The 19,134-nt window shown below is 41.1% G+C and overlaps 1 long non-coding RNA gene across 3 annotated transcripts; it reads left to right on the forward strand.

The window, feature by feature from the left end:
- The first annotated feature begins 393 nt into the window (after positions 1-393).
- Positions 394-18,782, forward strand: LOC121292241. Of its 3 annotated transcripts, XR_005946233.1 has the most exons (5): positions 394-548; positions 872-1,119; positions 15,496-15,655; positions 16,385-16,485; positions 17,475-18,782. It is a non-coding gene; the product is annotated as an uncharacterized LOC121292241 (long non-coding RNA). The 3 variants fall into 3 exon arrangements; XR_005946232.1 differs by having other exon boundaries at positions 15,496-16,485; XR_005946231.1 differs by lacking the exon at positions 17,475-18,782 and having other exon boundaries at positions 15,496-16,576.
- The last annotated feature ends 352 nt before the right edge of the window (positions 18,783-19,134 follow it).

Raw genomic sequence — 19,134 nt, forward strand, 5'->3', positions numbered from 1 at the left:
CAGCTCAATGGAGTCCACACCCCCCCCCCCCTCCACCTCTTTGTCTCTCTATCTCTCCGCCCCCCACACACACACCTTAAACCAGCTTATATTTCAGCTCAAAAACAGAATTACCTGGAAAAACTCAGCAGGTCTGGCAGCATCGGCGGAGCCAGACCTGCTGAGTTTTTCCAGGTAATTCTGTTTTTGTTTTGGATTTCCAGCATCCGCAGTTTTTTTGTTTTTATATTTCAGCTCTTTCTTGGACTCGAACGCAAGTTCTGTCGAAGGGTCATGAGGACTCGAAACGTCAACTCTTTTCTTCTCCGCCGATGCTGCCAGACCTGCTGAGTTTTTCCAGGTAATTCTGTTTTTGTTTTTTCTCTTTTTTGGGGGATGGGTTTCCCCTTCTGTCATATAAGAAATGCGGCACAGCAAGCTCCCGCAAATAGCCAGGTGATATGATCACCTTGGATTGGAGAACTGCGGGCTGTCTTCCTTGCAGAAGAGAAGGTTGAGAGGAGATTTTATAGAGGTATTCAAAATCGTGAGGGGCCTGGACAGAGTAGGTAAGAACAGAGAGACTGTTCCTACTTGTGAAAGAATCAAGAATGAGAGGGCACTGTCTTAGGCTCTTGTGCCAGAGGGGCTGGAATCCATGTAAAAGCCCTTGGGCCATATGCATCAGAGAATGTTTGACTAGTGTAAATGTACATTGTAAATATAACCTGTAATTGTAAGCGCAGTGAGGTACCTTAGAGGGCAAAATACTATACTGAAAGAAATTGAGCTCTTTTGCACTTTTATGTAGTCATAACATACTTTTACAAATTTTATGTATAAAGTATTTTTTGTGGGAAAAAGATGACAATGACTTGATAATGTATTCCAGATCTTTGGCAAGGGATAAATAATTGCCAGGACAGCCAGGAGAATTCCCTTGTTTTCTTCGAATCGTGCCACCGGATCTTTTACATCCACCTGAGAAGGCAGATTAACACTCATCCAAAAGGCAGTGCAGTGTGAACACTGTTGGCATCCTGTGAGTCAGCATGCTTGGTGCAGGAGTAACAAGTGTCCAAAAGCAAAATACTGTGGAAATATGAAACGAGAACAGAAAATGCTGCAAATGCTTAGCAGGTCAGGCAACATCTGTGGAGAAAGAAACAGTTAATGTTTCAGGTTAATGACCTATTGCCAGAAGTGACTAGTTGCTACTGTTGAGTATTTTCTGTTTTTATTACCAATTGTCCATTTTGCTAAGCTATTTTTGGCAGCAGATATACAGGCTGCCATCCAGAAAGGCAGGAAGGATCAGGCTTCGCTCAGCTGCAAATCCTCAAAAGAGAGGAAATACAGTACTGTACTTGACATTGACCATCTCCAGGTATTGCAAAGCAGCACTTAGCAAAAGAAAATGCTATATTGCCAAATCAGGAGAATATAATTCTGAAGATGCCATTGCTGAAGCTGCTAAGTGCTCAGCTCATGTTGCAACTTCAATAATGGATCCAGGTTAGTCAGTGAGCTGCAGGAAACACTGAAACTGTGAACTCGCAGTTATGAGGAACAGTTAAAAATGATATGAGAGAAGGCCTCATGGAAATACATAAGACTCCAAAGAATAGAAAAGTTTAAACTTGAACACCATCTCATTGGACATAGGTACAAATTTGTAAAAGGCAAGTATAGGATTGATGCCAGAAAGTACTCCTTGAAAGAAACACATTTATACAGTGCCATTTTATATCCTCAGGACATCCAAAATACTGATCAACCAATTAAACACTTTTGCTATATTGTCCTTTTATGTGGGAAAATGCAGTAGCCAATTTGTGTATAGCAAGTTCCCATAAACAGCAAACTTGTTAGTGATTTTGGTGGTGATGGCTGAGGAATAAATGTTAACTTTACCTAATTTACATAGTAATTTAAACTATCCACTGGGTAAGAGTGATCATAACATGATGGAATTTCATAATTAGTTTGTGAGTGAGAAACTTGGGATTGGAAACTACTGCCTTAATCTTAACTAAAGGCAATTACAGGGGAAGACTGTTGACTAAAATGGAATGGGAAAATAAGTTGAAATGTAAGATGAAAGAGAATTAGTGGCAGACATTCAAGGAGATATTTCATAACAAAAATATATTCCATTGAGAAATAAAGACTCTATGAAATGGACACACCGTCCAAAGTTAAGTAAGGAAGTCAAGGATGGTATCAAATTGAAAGTAAAAATGTACAATGCTGCAAAGATTATTGGTAGCCCAGAAGATTGGGAAAAATTTAGAAACCAGCAAAGGATGACTGAAAAATAGTAATGAGGGAGAAATTGGAGTATGAGAGAAAACTAGCAAGAAATAGAAAAATAGACAGTAAAAGCTTCTGCAGGTATACACAAAGGAAGAGGGTAGCTAGAGTAAGTATTGATCCCTTAGGGAGTGAGACTGGGGAATTAATAATGGGAATCAAGGAAATAGCGGAGACTTTGAACAAATATTTTGTATCTGCTTTCACAGTAGAAGACACAGAAAGCATCCCAAGAATAAGTGAAGAGCAAGACGCAAAAAGGAGGGAGGAACTTAAAATAATCACAAGAGGAAAAAGTATTAGGAAAACTAATGGGTCTAAAGGCTGACAAATCTGACCTGACCTTATGTCCTGCATCCTAGGGTCTTGAATGTCCAAAGAGTGGATGCATTGGTTGTAATCTTCCAAAACACCCTAGATTCTAGAAAGGTCCCAGTAGATTGGAAAACCGTAAATGTAACACCACTATTCAAGAAAGGAGTCAGAAAGCAAGAAACTGTAGGCTAGTTAGTCTAACAACTGTCATTGGGAAAATGCTAGAACCCATTATTAAGGAGGTAGTACCAGGATGTTTAGAAAATCATAACATTGTCAAGCAGGGTCAACATTGTTTTGTGAAAGGGAAATCGTGTTTGGCAAATCTATTAGAGTTCTTTGAGGATGTAACAACCAGGTGGATGAAGAGGAATTGGTAGGTGTACTTTATTTGGATTTCCAAAATATATTTGATAAGGTGCCACATAAAAGATTACTGCATAAGATTGGAGCTCATGGTGTTGGGGTGATAAATTAGCATGGAGAGTGGATTGGCTGACTAACAGGAAACAGAGTCAGGTTAAATAGGTCATTTTCAAGTTGACAAACTGTAGTTAATGAAGCGCTGCAGGAAGGGACCTCAACTATTGATGAATTGTAGTAATGACTTGAATGATGGAACAGCCTGTATTGTACCCAAATTTGCTGATGGTGCAAAGATAGGTAGGAGAGCACGTTGTGAGGAGGACATAAGGAATCTGCAAAGGGATATAGATAGGTTGCATGAATGGGCAAAAAATTGGCAGATGGAGTATAATGTGGGAAAATGTGAGGTTGTCCACTTGGCAGGAAGAATAGAAAAGCATAATATTATTTGAATTGAGAGACATTGCAGTACAGAGGCATCTGGGTGCCCTTGTACGTGAATTACAAAAAAGGTAGCATGCTGGTACAACAAGTAATTAGCAGATGGGATGTTGGCCTTTATTGCAGGGGATGTATAAAAAAGGAAAATCTTGATACAGCCATACAGGACAATGGTGAGACCCCACCTGGAATACTATGTACAGTTTTGGGCTCCTTACTTAAGGAGGAATTTACTTGCATTGGAAGCAGTTCAGAGAAAGTTCACCAGGCTGATTCCTGGGATGTTCCAAGAGGAAAGATTTAGGAGGTTGTGCTGAGACACATTGGAGTTTAGAAGAATAAGAAGTGATTTTATTGAAAAACATAAGATGCTGAAGGCTCTTGACAGGGTAAATGCTAGGGGGATGTTTCCTCTCGTGGAATCTAGAAATAGTTTAAAAATAAGAGGTCTCACATTTAAGACAGAGTTAAATAGGAATTTCTTCTCTGGGGGCCATTAGCCTTTGGAATTCTTTTCCATAGAGAGCAGTAGAAGCTGGGTTATTGAATATATTCAAGGCTGAGTTAGACAGATTTTTGATCGACAAGGTAGTTAAGCTGAACAGTAAATTTAATATCTCACCTAATGTCCAACAATGCAACTCTCCTTCAGTATTGCACTGGTGCATTAGTCTTCTTCTCAAGTCCCAGCATGGAGCTTGAACACATTGGGCACAATTTTCTGCTCCCTTTGGCAGTGGACGTGTTTGGCAACGTGTGCGGACAATATGGCAAGAAAGCCAAAAGTTGATTTTACGCCATCGTGAAACCAGCTTGCAATCATCCACCCCACCCATCAATGGTGCACATCAGGAACCTAATTTCAATACTTTAGCATCTCATTATAAGCCCTGCTCACCGGAATCGTCCTCCCACGCTGGATCATCCAAATGTTTCACAACTGTACATAAGCGACATGCACCTGGCGAGCTGCGCTTCACTCGGGACTTTGAGGGTTGTTTGCTTATTTTGCTTCAGGCAGCACTCGCAGTCGTCAACGCCAGGTTTCGCAGGCAGCATTGCCACTTTTAGGGAAGATCATGGGCAGGTCTCTACCTACTAGACCAGCCATAAGGCGGGGCTAGCTTTTCAATGGCTGCAGGGCTACAGCTTGCTTGGGGAAGGAGGAGAAGTGGCCCCAAGCAAGGGAAGAGGCTACAGAGTGCGGACTGTACTGGGGAAGGGGTGTATCCCAGGCTGTGTGGGGAGGACACATGTGATCTGTGCATGTGGCCTCAAGATGCTGAGAGCTGAGGAGGCAGCCTCCAGAGGAGATGAGGCCAGATGGAGATGTGAGGTTGTTTGTGAGAGAGTGAGTGGTGATGTCCCTTGAGCTGGCAGTGAGTGAGATGCCAGTGAGTGTGTGATGGGCTTGTGAGTGTATGTTTAGAGTATGAGATGGTTGCCTCACCCTGATGGCATGAATGAGATCATTCATCCACTTTCTGCACTGGATGGCCAACTCTTCTGTGCAGCATTGGCACCGACCACTACTGCCACTGCGTCCCAAGCTGGAATGGTGAGATTGCTGGACCTCCTGCGGCCAGAGCAGAGGTGGAGGACATCACAGTGGGCCACCAAAAGGCATTCCAGTGATGGGTCACTGAACTCTGCTTGACTATCAGGGCCATATCTTCACTGGAGCAGTCCTGGGCTGCAAGCATTAAGAACTGTGAGCGTGGCTGCAGTTTAGATATGGCACCCAGTGTGAGGTAACAGTATGGCGGGCGATTCAGAAGCTGCCCACCAGCGAGACGTCATGTTTCCTGTGCCTGCATAATTAATGAGGCAGGAAGTGGCTGATACAATGTGAAAACCCGCCTTTGCAGCTGGTTAGTAAAAGATTGTTTTTCATGCCCGCTACCGCACTTAGTGCAAATCTGGGATGATTCAGCCCATAACCTATAGTCTCAGAAGTGATCGTTTTAGTTTGGTTCACACATAGCACTAATACCTGGAATTAACTTCAGCATCAGATAGCAAAGACTCTAAACACATGTAAGCAGAGATCATAGGTTTCATTGGAAGTTGGCAAAATGGTTTCCATCTGTACTTATAATTGTGCACTTACTTACAAATATTCAACTGCACAAAAACAGAAGTTTATACAGTAAATAATTCACAATGCAGTGCTTGCTTTAGGTACTAATTTAAACTTTTTCTCAACCCAAAATAATACTTTCTGGAATCATCGAATCCTTTTCGGAATCTTTTAATGAGCCTGTGAAGATTGTACCATAGGTGTAATTTTTTGCATGAATCCTGTCTCACCATCTCAAAGAAATTATTGAAACAAGTAAAATGCAGCATTGGGAAAACTATATACTTTTAAGTCACTCCAGATCAAACAATCCTTTCCTATGGCATATTTCTTTGCAGATTATAGCTTCTTACTCAACAAGTAGGTAATTAAAACAAATTATTTCTATACTTCAAGTCAATGGAATGTTTTGTGGAGAACTGGTTATTGGACCAGACATGGAACAAATCTTGTGTCTGAATTGGCGGTGCCACAATGGTAGAATCAATCACAGTCAACAAGTTCCGTCTCCTTCCACAGTGACAAACCTTGGCATCTCAACAACCCGGTTTACTAGCTAAACAAACTCAATGATTAGATTTCGATTACAAATAACTGCATGAGCACCATAGCTGGCCTCCCTTTCAACCGAGCAACTATTTATTTATTATATTTGACTCACTTTCCCCACTCAAAGATAAAAGAACCCCATCCAGAATATAATCAGCAGTCAGTAAGGACAAAGCATTATACAGCTACTTAAGATGTTGAGGAAAATGAACTTCCAAATTCATAAGAGAAGACAAAACTGTGCAACTAATGGTGCCTTCCACCCCAACAATGGGACTAACACATGGTGATTTACAAGCTATACATTAGGATAGCAAGTACATTTTGTTTACCCAAATTTTTCTGAAGATTAATGTTCGAGGTTTCATATTACAAAAGTAAATTGCATGCTGCAGAGAAAATGGAAAACTTGATAAGGTGAAGGTTGGGTGAGCCTAGTCTGCACAGCCTAATACTTGGTTAATTATTTTACTGATGATTCAGACCTTGGTCTCTTACACAATACAAAAAGCCTCGTTAAACACAGTCGGTTGGCTTCCCACCCAAAGCAAATGGCTCCAAAGGGTTGTGTCCCCCAAACCAATACTAACCATTTTAACTCAAGTTGCTCACCTAAAGGTAATCTTAATCACATCCATGGAAGTAGCATTGTGCTTTGTTTTTCTGTTTTAATGAATTGTGCTTTTGCATACTTATTTTTGGCATGATTTATACCATTTCTGCACATTAGTTTGTTTTGCTGTTTGTACCATTTGTTTATTTAAATTATATATATATTTAACAGTAAATTAACCTGAATAAATCAATTAAAATCCATCTACTATTCTGCTGATAATGTGATAAAGTTACACAGTCTAAGTGATAAGTAACCACTTGGCCTGGTCATGTACAGGTCAATGAACAAACTCCAAGATTTATTTTTTGGGATTTATTCCAAATAATTGCTTTTGATTTTCATCATATCCTTTTGCCCCCATGCATGGTAGAGAACTTGGCTTTAGATAGGACACATACCTAAAGAACAAAGGAACATAAATAGGAAAAGTAGACCACAGAATCATAGTCATTACAGAAGGAGGCCAATCGGCCATACAGCCTTCTGACCCTGCTTCACTAAACCAGAATGATCATGGCTGATCCTCTGCCTCAAATCTTCTCCACCCAGAGAGTGGTGGGCATCTGGAATTCACTGCCTAAGTTGGTGGTTGAGGCTGAAATGCTCAACTCATTTAAGAGGTACATGGATGCAAGGCTACAGACCAGGTGCTGGAAAGTGGGATTAAAATGAGTGGCTAGTTTCTTTTTTCTGTTATTGGTCAGCGCAGACACGATGGGCTGAATGGCCTCTTTCTGCACTGTAACTTTTCTATGGTTCTAACTCCACCTTCCCACCCACTCCCCATTTCCCTTGATTCCCTACAAGACCAAATCTTTATTTATCTCATCCTTAAATATACTCAACAATGGAGCATCTACAACCCTCTGGGGTAGAGAATTCCAAAGACTCTCAACCCTCTGAGTGAAGAAGTTTCTCCTCACCTCAGTTCTAAATGATCGACCTCATCTTGAAACTGCCCCCTTGTCCTCGACTCCCCAGCGAGGGGCAACAACCTCTCAGTATCTACTCTGTCAAGCCCCTTCAAAATCTTGTATCTTTCCATAACATTACTTCTCATTATTCTAAGCTCTAAGGAGTGTAGACTCAATGTACTCAGCCTCTCATTAAAAGATAACCCGCTCCTTGAACTCCTTACTTAGCCTAGCCTGCCATTCACTTTGTAAGGGGAAATAAATGTTCTGCCCTTTACAAAACATTAAAGAAACACCTTTGGAAAAGTTATACTATAGTAAGTCTATAGTTAGGCTATAGCAGGGTCACCGTTCCTGCAAGTGTACAGTAAAGAGTTAACATTAGAAGCATACATGATGCTGATGTAATAATGATGTCAGATCACATGACTAAGAAGTAAGAGAGATCTTGAGTGAGAAGCTCCAACCTCCATGTAGAGGTCCAAATGTATAAATACTTGCTGTAAATAAAGCTTAATGGTTTTAAGAAACTACAGACTCGGAGCAGCATACTTAGGGAGAATAGACTATCCCCAAAACCCCTGTCTAGATTGTTGTGCAGAACAGGTTGTGCTGGAGTTACAGTGGGTGATCAATGGAATTCCCAAGGAGTTCCGGGGCCATAACGTAAAGCAATGCCATTTCTTGTGTGAAATGATCACCTAGTTGTATCAAATAAGAGTTTTTTTTTTTCCATCTACATGTCATGAAAATAGCAGAAAAGGTTTGCTGGGTCTTCATCTGTTTGAAGATCAGAAGCAAGTAAAAGCATATAGTAAAATCCACTTTGTAGTGTGGATCTTTCCTTTGGTAAATATTTTGAATAAATCCTCTAGCATTTTAACTACAAGAGGCTTGAACACTACATAAATAATTAAAGGATTACCCATTGCACTTTAGAAGTCTTTATTAATTCTATTGCAAACAAGCTCACACTTTCAATTTCAAATTCACCATTCTTTTATCGGAAATGGTGTACAATATATGTGTTTACCCATTCTTGCTGTGTTCACTGCCAATTGTTTTATTTTCTATTCAACTATTGTCTCAGATGAGATAATTGCATTGTAATGAGCAAAGTAACATTATCCACATTGCTGTCAAATCCAATCCATGTTAATTTAATCAAATAAACTAAATTGAGCCCTCAAAACATTCCAAAAATCTAATTTTATGCTCATTAGGCACTGCTTCCACTGTTGGAACACTCTCAACCAAGACTTCTGCCTTGTCATTCCCCACCTCTGCTTTCAAAAGCCTCGTAAATATTTTTGCAGAGCCAGGTCTCCCATTCCTGAATCACCAAAAGATTTTGCTCCAGAGTTCTGTTTGTGTGTGATAATCTGCCAAGATAGATAAATGCATCAGCAGCAGTTGTGATACATTCATTTTACTGTATTGCACAATGTCACCATTATTTGGTGACATTCAACAAGACAAGTGTTAAATCCTGGTATATCACAGAATTGTTACAGTGCAGTTCAGCTGACTACTGATTTAACTTGTAAGCCGATCTTCAGCAACCCGATCTGGACACCAATGGAGTATAGAGGTGGATACCTCATCAGATCCATCATCAATAACACCACAGGGACACTGAAGCAGCAATTTAAATGTCTTGACAGATCAGGGGGTGCCCTCTAGTCTAACCCAGCCAGAGGATTTCTAGAAAAATGTTAAGGTGCTGCATTCTCCATAGGCTGGTAACCAAAAGAAGCACTCATAGAGAGTAGATGTGGTAAGAAGCCTCCATAAAGCAGCTGGAGGAGATAACACAGGAGCCTGGAATTTCAAAGGGCAATACTCTATTCCCTTTTCCCAGCTACAGCAGCCATTTGGCAGACCTTGAAACAGAACTCTTTCTTCTAATGCTCCCATGGACTCTTCACCTTACCAGTCCTTCCTGAATCTTCTCCACGTTATGTATTAAGTCACAATCAGTCCCATCCCACAACAACACTGACCATGTCTTCCCAGTGGGGTTAATCTTTTTGTAAAAAAATGGCGGCGTTTTCTTTGGGGATCCACCTGATATCTTGGCCTGGACCCCACCACCAAGGCTCACATCCCACTCGTACTGTTTTTTCCTGACTATAATAAGGGAGCTAGAACTCCTGGAGGCTGCCCTTGTTCTGCCCTTTTGTTGTCATTTGTTTGTTAAGGTGGAGATGGATGGGGTCCCCAAATTTTCCAAGAGAGTTTCACAAGTGTCCCATCGAAGCTCCAGGAGACCAACAGAACCCCTGTGAAATGCTGTCACTTAGTTTGTCTCTGATTCTAGTACTGTGAGGAACTACATTATAGATAGCACTGGAAACGCCAATCACTCCAAAGCTTCTATCTTGTGTATGAGCACCTCGTAGGTGGGCTGTGGAATCCTCCACACCAACCACTGTATGTTGAAAGACCCTTGCAAGCCCCTCAAAGACCCTAACAATCTCCCATGTTCTGAAAGCATCCTTTATTTTGAAAGTTGAGCTGCAGAATCTAGGATCCCTGCCCTCATCAGCTGCGAATAGAAATGAAAAATGCTTTCTTCCAGATGCTTCCTTCTTGCGCCACATCTGCCAAGTGGAGCTCACTCATGCTCAGTGGTTCAAACTAACTACCTGAATTGGAATGGATGGTGGTTTATGTAAGGTGGATGGTGACTGCAATTCAGATGGCCTCTTCATAGCTTCTTCTGCTATATGTGCAGACACAGAAAATGGAAGCGAAACACTGTTATCCATAGTCCTCAATGCAACTTTCAACACAATGCTGATACCAAGCTATTGGTTATTCCAACCTTTTATATATGTAATAGAAATTACTTTAAGATGGAGAGTGAAGGACAGATGTGTGGGACAAACAAAGCCAAAGGGCCAAATCCTGTGCTTTCCCATCTCCTGCTCTGTCCAATCCCTGGCCTTATATTTTGTAGGCATGTTCCTTAACAAGGAGCAGGAAAATGTAGCTTGGCAGGACTTCCATCGTCGTTGTTATTGTTATGTGCTGCTGTTCTTCTATAAATCAAATGCATGTATTAAGTAGTTGAGATTCATGGCCAGAATATATCCGGCAAACCTTGCATCAGAATGCTACACATGGATACTGAGAAGTCAATAGCATGCAACATGCCGGTGCTGAGCATGAGTTGTTGATAGCACTGGTGAATTTTTTCTTGGGGCCCTCTCTGAAGGACGGATACTGGGCAAGGGAGAGGTGCTGGAAAGTGCACACTGCAGCCACGGGAAGCTGCAGACATAACAAAGAAATACATGGGTCTGAAGGAAGACCTTGTGTCAGTAAACAATTGCAATGTCTAATTAAACCCTGTCATTTTTGTTCCCTATCTTGCCACTCCTTTTTAACAACATAGCCATTTCTGGGAAACAGCAGGTTTCTCTTCAGCCGCACTGCCACAGCAACATTTTAACTGGTCTTCAAAACAAAAAAAGGAGTCTCTTTCTTTGGATTCCCTCACTGCTATCACACAAATTGGTTCAGAGGCTCTTTGTTATTTCCCATGCCAAAATGTAATTTTCTTTTTAATCTCCTGTACACATTTAAGATCTGTTGCAGCGCTTGAATTCCTTCACACTTCACACTTACACATGTGCCAGTTACTTGATGGAAATCCAGCCTGGCACCTGCCTACGACATGCAAATGAGCTGAACCTGAACTTTCACTCTGGTTCAGCAGCCGTTAGAGAACTTTCCAAAACGTGACAGCCAATTTATGTATGGATGGGAAAGACAATCAGATCTGATATATTCAGGAGAAAAATCTTAACATTAACATTTAACTGAAAAGTTACTAACCATTAAGCAGTTTGTAAAATAATTTTAAAAGACAGAAACAAACACTCCTGAAGATTATCTACTTGTTATCTCGGTGACTTAATTTCTTCAGACGTAATCATTTCCGCCCACAGAGACCACAGAATGACACCACAACTTATACATTTCTAAAAATATTTAAAAATATATACAGATCAGTTCGGGTTCTCCAGTGTGCAGTGGACAAGCTACACAGAATGACTACAATGCAATCCCTTTTCTTTAATTAAGCAAACCTTTCCATTTTACTATTTCTGAAAGAAAAATGGATAAGCCGTTTCTAGCCTTTCTAATCTTGGGAACACTGTACTTCAACAAAATATGTTGTTTTATATTTCTATAATGATTCTTCAGAGCAATATAGCAGTATAATGGACCTAGGAATTTGGCCTTTTCTCCCTACTGGCCCTTTCTCCATTTCTGAATGACTTCTTTTAGGAGTAAAGAGTAGTACCTGAACACGCTGAAGTCTTTTAGTGAGACTCTCAATGCTGTCTGCAATTTAGCATTTACATGAGAAACTCCCATTCTATTCTGAGGTCACTGTCGATTTACTCCTCCCTACTGCAATGCAAATTTGAATTTTGAGATTTTCCCCTCTGGTGGAACATCTGCTGCAACTCAGCACAAGCACTTTTTTAAAAGTAAAAGCACTTTATCAGACTTACAGAGAGCAGAGGTTACATAGAATGCACAGCACAGAATCAGCCCATTTGGTCCAACTGATTCATTCTGGTGTTTATGCTCCTAGCCATCTGCCTCCCACCCCTCTTCATTTAACCCTTCAGCGTGAATTTCTATTCCTTTTACCCTCAAATGCTTATCTATAATACTTTAAATATATCCCTGCTGTTTGTCTCAACTACTCCCAATGATAACAAGTTCCATTTTCTCGGTACTGTCTGGGTAAAGAAGTTTCTCCTGAATTCCCTATTGGATTTATTAGTGACTACTTTATACTTATGAGATCTTGTGGCCTAATGGGTAGTGTCCCTGCCTCTGAGCCAGAAGCTCTGGGTTCAAGTTCCACCCCAGGACTTGATGGCCAAGGAAGATGCATTCATCATGCAGTCAAACAGGATGATTATCAACCAGCAAATCCTTCCAATACATGCCAATGGCAGGTGGTAAAAGTGAGAGAGATTCCTGCTCAAATAGAAAGAAAGTTGGAGCCTCTGCCATCACTATCCAAATCTTCAGACTACAACAAACATGTAAAAAGTGCATGCTATCTCCACAACATGGACCTCCTGAGTGAACTGTAACACCCTGCCATCATCTTATCTATAGCCCTGAGCTTTGGTTTACTCACAAGTGGAAACATCTCTATGTCTACCCTATCAAATCTTTTCATCAGGACCTCTATAAGGCCATTCTTCAGCCTTGTCTTTTCAAAAGAAAGATTTTCTTAATCAGGTAACCATCAAATTTGTTAAAGCAGTCATTGGGCTTGTGGCTATAAAAAGTAGCCTCTGAGGTAGGCTCGTCTACCAAATTTGCAATTTAAGATCAGTTTTTCACTCCCAATTTAATGTTTCCATTTGAATTGGATAATATTTTCTTATGCAAACAAAAAGCCCATTATTTCAAGATATAAAAGCAAATCGTGTCTGAACACTTTAATCCACAAAAGATTGCAAATATTTTGTATCATTTTTTTCTTGGGATAAAATTGTTGTTCTTGACTGTCACCAGAAACCTTCATCTCATGTGGATTTCTGAGTTAGGATACATTACTAAAATTAAATTAATTTGCAATGCAAATCACAAATGCAAGCTCAGAATTAAGAAGTTCTGTAGCAGGCGTTTGATCCAGCACACAAATTAGTCAATGACATTGCAGTAGCTAACGTGAGTTCTGCGGAAAAGGCTCATCTTCCTTCAAAGTTATTTACATCCTTCAAGTCTTGATAGCTATTCAAGGGAAGACAGAATTTCAGTCGGACAAGGTGTTATAATAGTCACAAACCTAACCAGAGATTAGTGACCAGAGTATTAATGGCATTACCTTTTTTGACAAACCCTCATAGGAAAATAGGAATTGCTAGATGAGAAGAAGGCCACAGTACATTTAGCTTGCCTTCTACTAGTCACATGATACAACAATAATAGAGTTGATGGCCAATCATTGCAAATAATCTCTATCAATGCGCCTACAACAGATTCAGACATGAGGCGAGGAAATCCCCAGTAGTGGAAGATGAGAACCACAGGCCCAAAGTCAGCTGTTCCACCCAAGCATGCTACACTTACCACATCATGTCTCAAGTTACTCGTATACTAAAAGCCATTTCAATATTAACTGCTTCCATCCCTGTTCCACCAGTTAAGAGAAATAATTGGCAGCTTCCAAAGAGATTGGCTCAAATTTCCATGGGTCTTTCAAGGGCAAGAATGCAGAGAAAAACTCAGTTACTGGGCTTTATGCTGACATATGCTCAGAGGTTCTGGGCAGTTTTCAATTACCTAACCTCTGGCCTAGCTTATGCTGGGCGGGCATGGCACCCTTCCTCCTGGCATAAGTACGGACCAACTTTACAAGATTAGAACCTTTGAAAATGTAAACGTACACCAGAGAAAGCTTGACAGGTTGCCCATTACCACTTCCCTTGTCCATATTGCTTCAGTAGGCCCTCAACATATGACAACGTGATAGGGACACCCACCAATTTTATCTCAATTGTGGAATTTATTCTTGATCCTCCATACTCTAGCAGGGTTAGGACCATTGTTTCCCAATGAGTGGATCCCTATAATTCTGTCAGATTTGATGGCACAGGAGTTTTGTGCCCACTGCCTATTGTTACGATCTCTGTCCAAACTGATAAAAAAATCCAAAACTCCCAGTTAATAGCTGAAAGAATGACACAAGATTTCATGTTTTAAAACCCTTACTGTAACAAAGGGCTAAAAAGAATACTATTGACTAAATCTTATCATCTTTTCGTAGGCAACTTATACTTTAAACTACAGAAAGGAATGTTCTTCTTCTATACTTATCACACATTGCACTGTCCACAGAATTACAGTCCTTATAGCAAACAGTTGCTCCCAGCTGGTTTGCATTTCCCCATTTTGCTGAGCAGCAACTAGGGGTGACAGCCTCCAGGCACTTTCCTTAGTTTTCCGAGAGTTTTCTAAATCCACTACCAGCAATAAAGCCTGTTCTGATGATTCTTCTTCCCAGAATCCTTAGATGGTTGCGGGATGCGTCTCTTAGACGATAGACTGTCTCCTTGCCATATCCGCATGTGGTAGCTCGCAAAGTCAAACAGCTTTTTCTCTCTGCAAATCACACAGCTCTCTGTCTGTGATATTCTTTGATTTTTAGGAAAGCCTCTATTTTGAACTCTGAATTCTTCTCATGGCAATGTGAAACACATCAGCCTTGTATCCAGATAGGATACTTGACCCCAACTCTCTTTCAGGTTTAATTCCTCATGTGCAATACAATATAGCTGGCCTCACTGGCTCTGATATTAATCTGAAGGCAGCTTCCAAGTATAAGGGGGTGGAATTGGGTGGGAAACCCGGAAGTCAATCGAGTAGATTAAACTAATTAATTTTGACCTCCAGGTTTCGCATCTCACAGCTGCATTGTGGGTATGATGCACACCCACATGATGCAATCTTAACTATGTTTAATGGGAAAGTGCATAAATCGAAATTGGGGGGGGGTGTTCAGGATGAATGGATGGTGGACATAGATCAAGGGCAGACCCAGAGAACATCGATTTGAAGTGATAAGTTAAATACCAACCTGAACTTCTGCTCAAACTTGCCTCTGATTCCTTGGTCAGTTTTTCAAGTTCCAGGAAATCTGTGCAGCACAAGCAAAATTTGGAGCCAAGTTAAAAGAACAATTTAAAAGACCTCATCAACATCTTCTAATAGATGTTAATTGCGCCAATAAATAACCACCGGCATCCAATTAGGATATCCCCAACTTCGAAGAGTAGGCATATATCAGCATTCAATTTGACTCATTTATACCTAGAAATAAGCATGTTAAAACTAGGTTGAACTTCCATTCTGAAATATAATTTTTTTTTACCCTCCAGCTGCTCCTAATCCACCCATTCTTGAGGGTTGAAGCTACCCACACTGCCTGGGCTAAGAAGTGAGAGATGGAAAATCATACAATGATCTTGCTTCTGATCACTGTCCAGTAATCCATGTTGGAAGTGCGTACGTATGGATGCTAGATAAGCACCGGATTAGGTATGGCTAACATCTCCTAAAAAAGCCAAATGCTGACATTAAGATGAGCTATCAGGACTTCTTCCTGCCGATGGAACTGTGTCTCCAGCAGGAATTATGTTTAACCTTAGACTGGAATTCTAAACTATAAGCAATACTCTTTCCACAATTGGCAGTTAGTGTCTGAAAACACAGGTGCAGGTGAAAGAGATGAGGAGGCATATCAGGATGCATCATGGGATTACCCAGGTTTAACCAAGTTGCAGATATAAGTTTTAAAGTGTCTGCAGTTAAAAAAAAACTATAATGAATATGACCTCCTGGCCAGGCCTGGAAGCTAATGACTAGCCCATGGGTCAGTCCATGATGAAGCTAAAGGAATGTGACTTTTGGATAAAATAACTTGATGAATGGTTTATGAATTATTCTGTAATAAACTGGATTCCTTAACCTCAGATGTGCAGATGAATTAGCACAGCAGCAAAATATCAGGATAGATAAGCAAAGATTATGTTTTGAAGTGAATTGTGAATGTTGTTTGTGCTAAAAGTCAGGTCATTTCATGATTGTTTTATAAATTCATCCAGAACTGCGGAGGTGATGAACAGGTCATTTCTTGTTTATGTCGTAAACTCATTCGTAATTAAGGATGTAACAATTAGACATACAAAATAAGAACATTGTGAGTTGATGACGAGTTTCCGCAAAGATGGTATAAGACAGAAACTGTAACTTCAAATTGTCTTTTAGAGCATTTCCCTTGTGTGCACTTGTACTAAGTAAAGAACTACCGCTGAATCTACCTACAGTCGACTCTGTGTCAAGTGTCTTCTAGATACTCCACAACAGAGGTAAGTGTGTGCCATAAGATGGAAGTGATCCCAATATACAGCACAAGTGATGCTGCAACTTCTCTTTCCCTCTTTAAGATACTCCTTCAAACCTAACTCCTTGAACAAGATTTTGATCATCTGACTTAATATCTCCTTATCTGGTTTGGTATCAAATTTTGTTTGATAATGCTTCTGTGAAGCACCTTGGGATTGTTCTTTAGGTTAAGGGTACTATATAAATTCAAGTCATTGTTGAAAAATTACATCATAGGGCAGTCAACTTGTGTCTTTTGGGAAAGACCACACTGGCAGCAATGAATAGCTATTTTTAGCTATGCAATTTCCTTTCAGCTAAACACACTTGATGTTCTGCCAAATAGCATAACGGCAAAAAGAATACTATAATTGGAATTGAATTGGTTAGAAATTACCATTTTAGACCAGAAGTATTTCTTAGTGCAACAGTGTGAGAAACTTGAACATTTAAAAATAGGAGTAACAAAAATGTAAGTTAAGTGAAAACGACTCACACCATTGCATTCACATCAGCATTTGGCCCAGTACCCATGAGAACATCTTGAGAACTCCAGTTAGCAAACAATAGTCTTGTTTATCCCTTCTCCCCTCTTCCACCTAACTGAGAAGTCAGACGCTCACCAATGCCAGGCAAACAGGTTATGCAAAATAGGCCATTGGGATAGCACCTGGACGGCACGAAAAGCTCCAGACTACTGCAGAAATTACAAATGTCTTTCTCAGAGCTGTGCACATTTATTTCCATTGGACTCCTTTGTGGCTTCCTCTGTGTCAAGGGATTATATTGGTACAGGCTGGTAAGTTCCTGATTCATCTTGTATTCACATGCCCTTTTGTAGCTTCAGTATTTAAAAACATGTATACACATTTTTAAATGTATTTCTAGCATTTTCTGTTTTATTTTGGATTACCAACTTCTGATGAAGGACATGTACTGGGACATTAACATGTCCATTTATTTTTTTTTACAGATGTTGACTGACCTCCTGTGCGTTTTCCAGTGCTCTGCATCTGATAAGACGGAGGATGCCCACTATCATCTTATCAGACCCAATAAGTCAAACTACAATGATATAAACCTGCATGTATAAAACAATTCCATGTAAAGAAATGCAGACATGTGGGAGAGGAGGGTGCTGGGTATACAAGGCTTTGCACGAGACAGGACTTGGGCAACTGAATTCTGTGTTAACTGAAGTTTGTAAGTAGCAGAGGGCAGCTGACAAAGGAAGCACCTGAGAAACCAATCCTCAAGTTAGGAATGTCCAACCATTTGGAGTGAGGTTTGGATCCAGGTGATACAACTAGTGATAAAAGCAAAATACTGCGGATGCTAGAAATCTGAAACAATGCTGAGTTTTTCCAGCTATTTTTGTTTTTGATACAACTAGTGATTGGGCTGTGTATGAAAACTAGAGATAAATTTACCCATTGCAGTATCACCAGCTAGGAGCATATCAGGAAATTTCACACACACAGCAGATAACCTTCTGCTCCTTGTGTACCTGTTAGTGCCACTCACTCTCTCAATCTCAGCCTCAACTGGTGCTTTGTACTTCCTGATCAGGACTGGTCTGTTTGTTTCACCCACTATTTTATTATCAAGTCTGGTATGTGCTATTGAACACTATGCCTTTTCATCATTTTCTCTTCCATTGCCATCAGCAGTTCTACTGTTCTTTTTCCCCTTGGCAATTTCTTCCTGCAGTTTACTTTGTGGCTCCAAAGTGCTACTGGTGCCAGCCAGAACACTTCCAGCTACTTCTGGCGGGAGTCTGGACAAGCCTCAGAAGTGCTGAAATCGTGCAGAGTGGGTGGATCATGACATGAAATAGCATTTAACACTGGTTTGGCACATGACCTGCTGTTTCAGCTCATGCAGGTCCAGTTAATGCCCTCTCCTAATCACTGGAGAATGTTCACAAACTGAGCGGAATCCTGTGCTTTTCCCTGTAACGTGTTTAGTAGCGGGGGGGATTTAATCAGGTGGAAGTGTGGTGATCCTGCCGTCTTCCCAGCTCCACCCCAACAAAGTCATGGCATGAAGGCCTGTGCATGGCCCCAGGAGTGTCCAGCTGCCACTCCTCCTCCCTTTGGGTCCCTGAGGGCCACAGCCTGACTCCTTGAGGGGAAGGAGCACCTGGAGGCTCATCAATGTGCCCCATTCCCTTCTCACATTGCCACTGCAGGAAGTCACTCAAGGCTACTGCAATGGAGTGCAGGTCTGCATGCATCTCCACGTTCTGCTGGACCAGGGCCTTCATGGCATCCACCATCCTTCCCATGGAGATTTCCATATGTGCACATGTGGGCACCAGTTCAACAGAGAGCAGGCAGGTGCACTCCTCCAACTTGCATGCCCCTTAGTTGAGGGTTTCCAACATCACATGTTCCCCTGCCTTCTGCCGACTGTCCACGATGAGTTGGAAGGCAAAATCCAGAGGCTCGTCATCCACTCGGACTTCACAGATGCCTCTTCCCCAACAGTCCTCTGAGTGCCGGGGAGCTCGGCTGAACCTGCCTCCTCCTGCTGTGGACACATGTCCTTGTGGTTACCACCAGATTGTGAACCCAAGCCTGCTCTAGATCTAGGTCCCACCAAGGTGTATGTCTCTGTGCTGGTGGAGGGCA

This window comes from Carcharodon carcharias, chromosome 20, assembly GCF_017639515.1.
Source record: "Carcharodon carcharias isolate sCarCar2 chromosome 20, sCarCar2.pri, whole genome shotgun sequence".
In the NCBI taxonomy this organism is placed as follows: Eukaryota; Metazoa; Chordata; class Chondrichthyes; order Lamniformes; family Lamnidae; genus Carcharodon; species Carcharodon carcharias.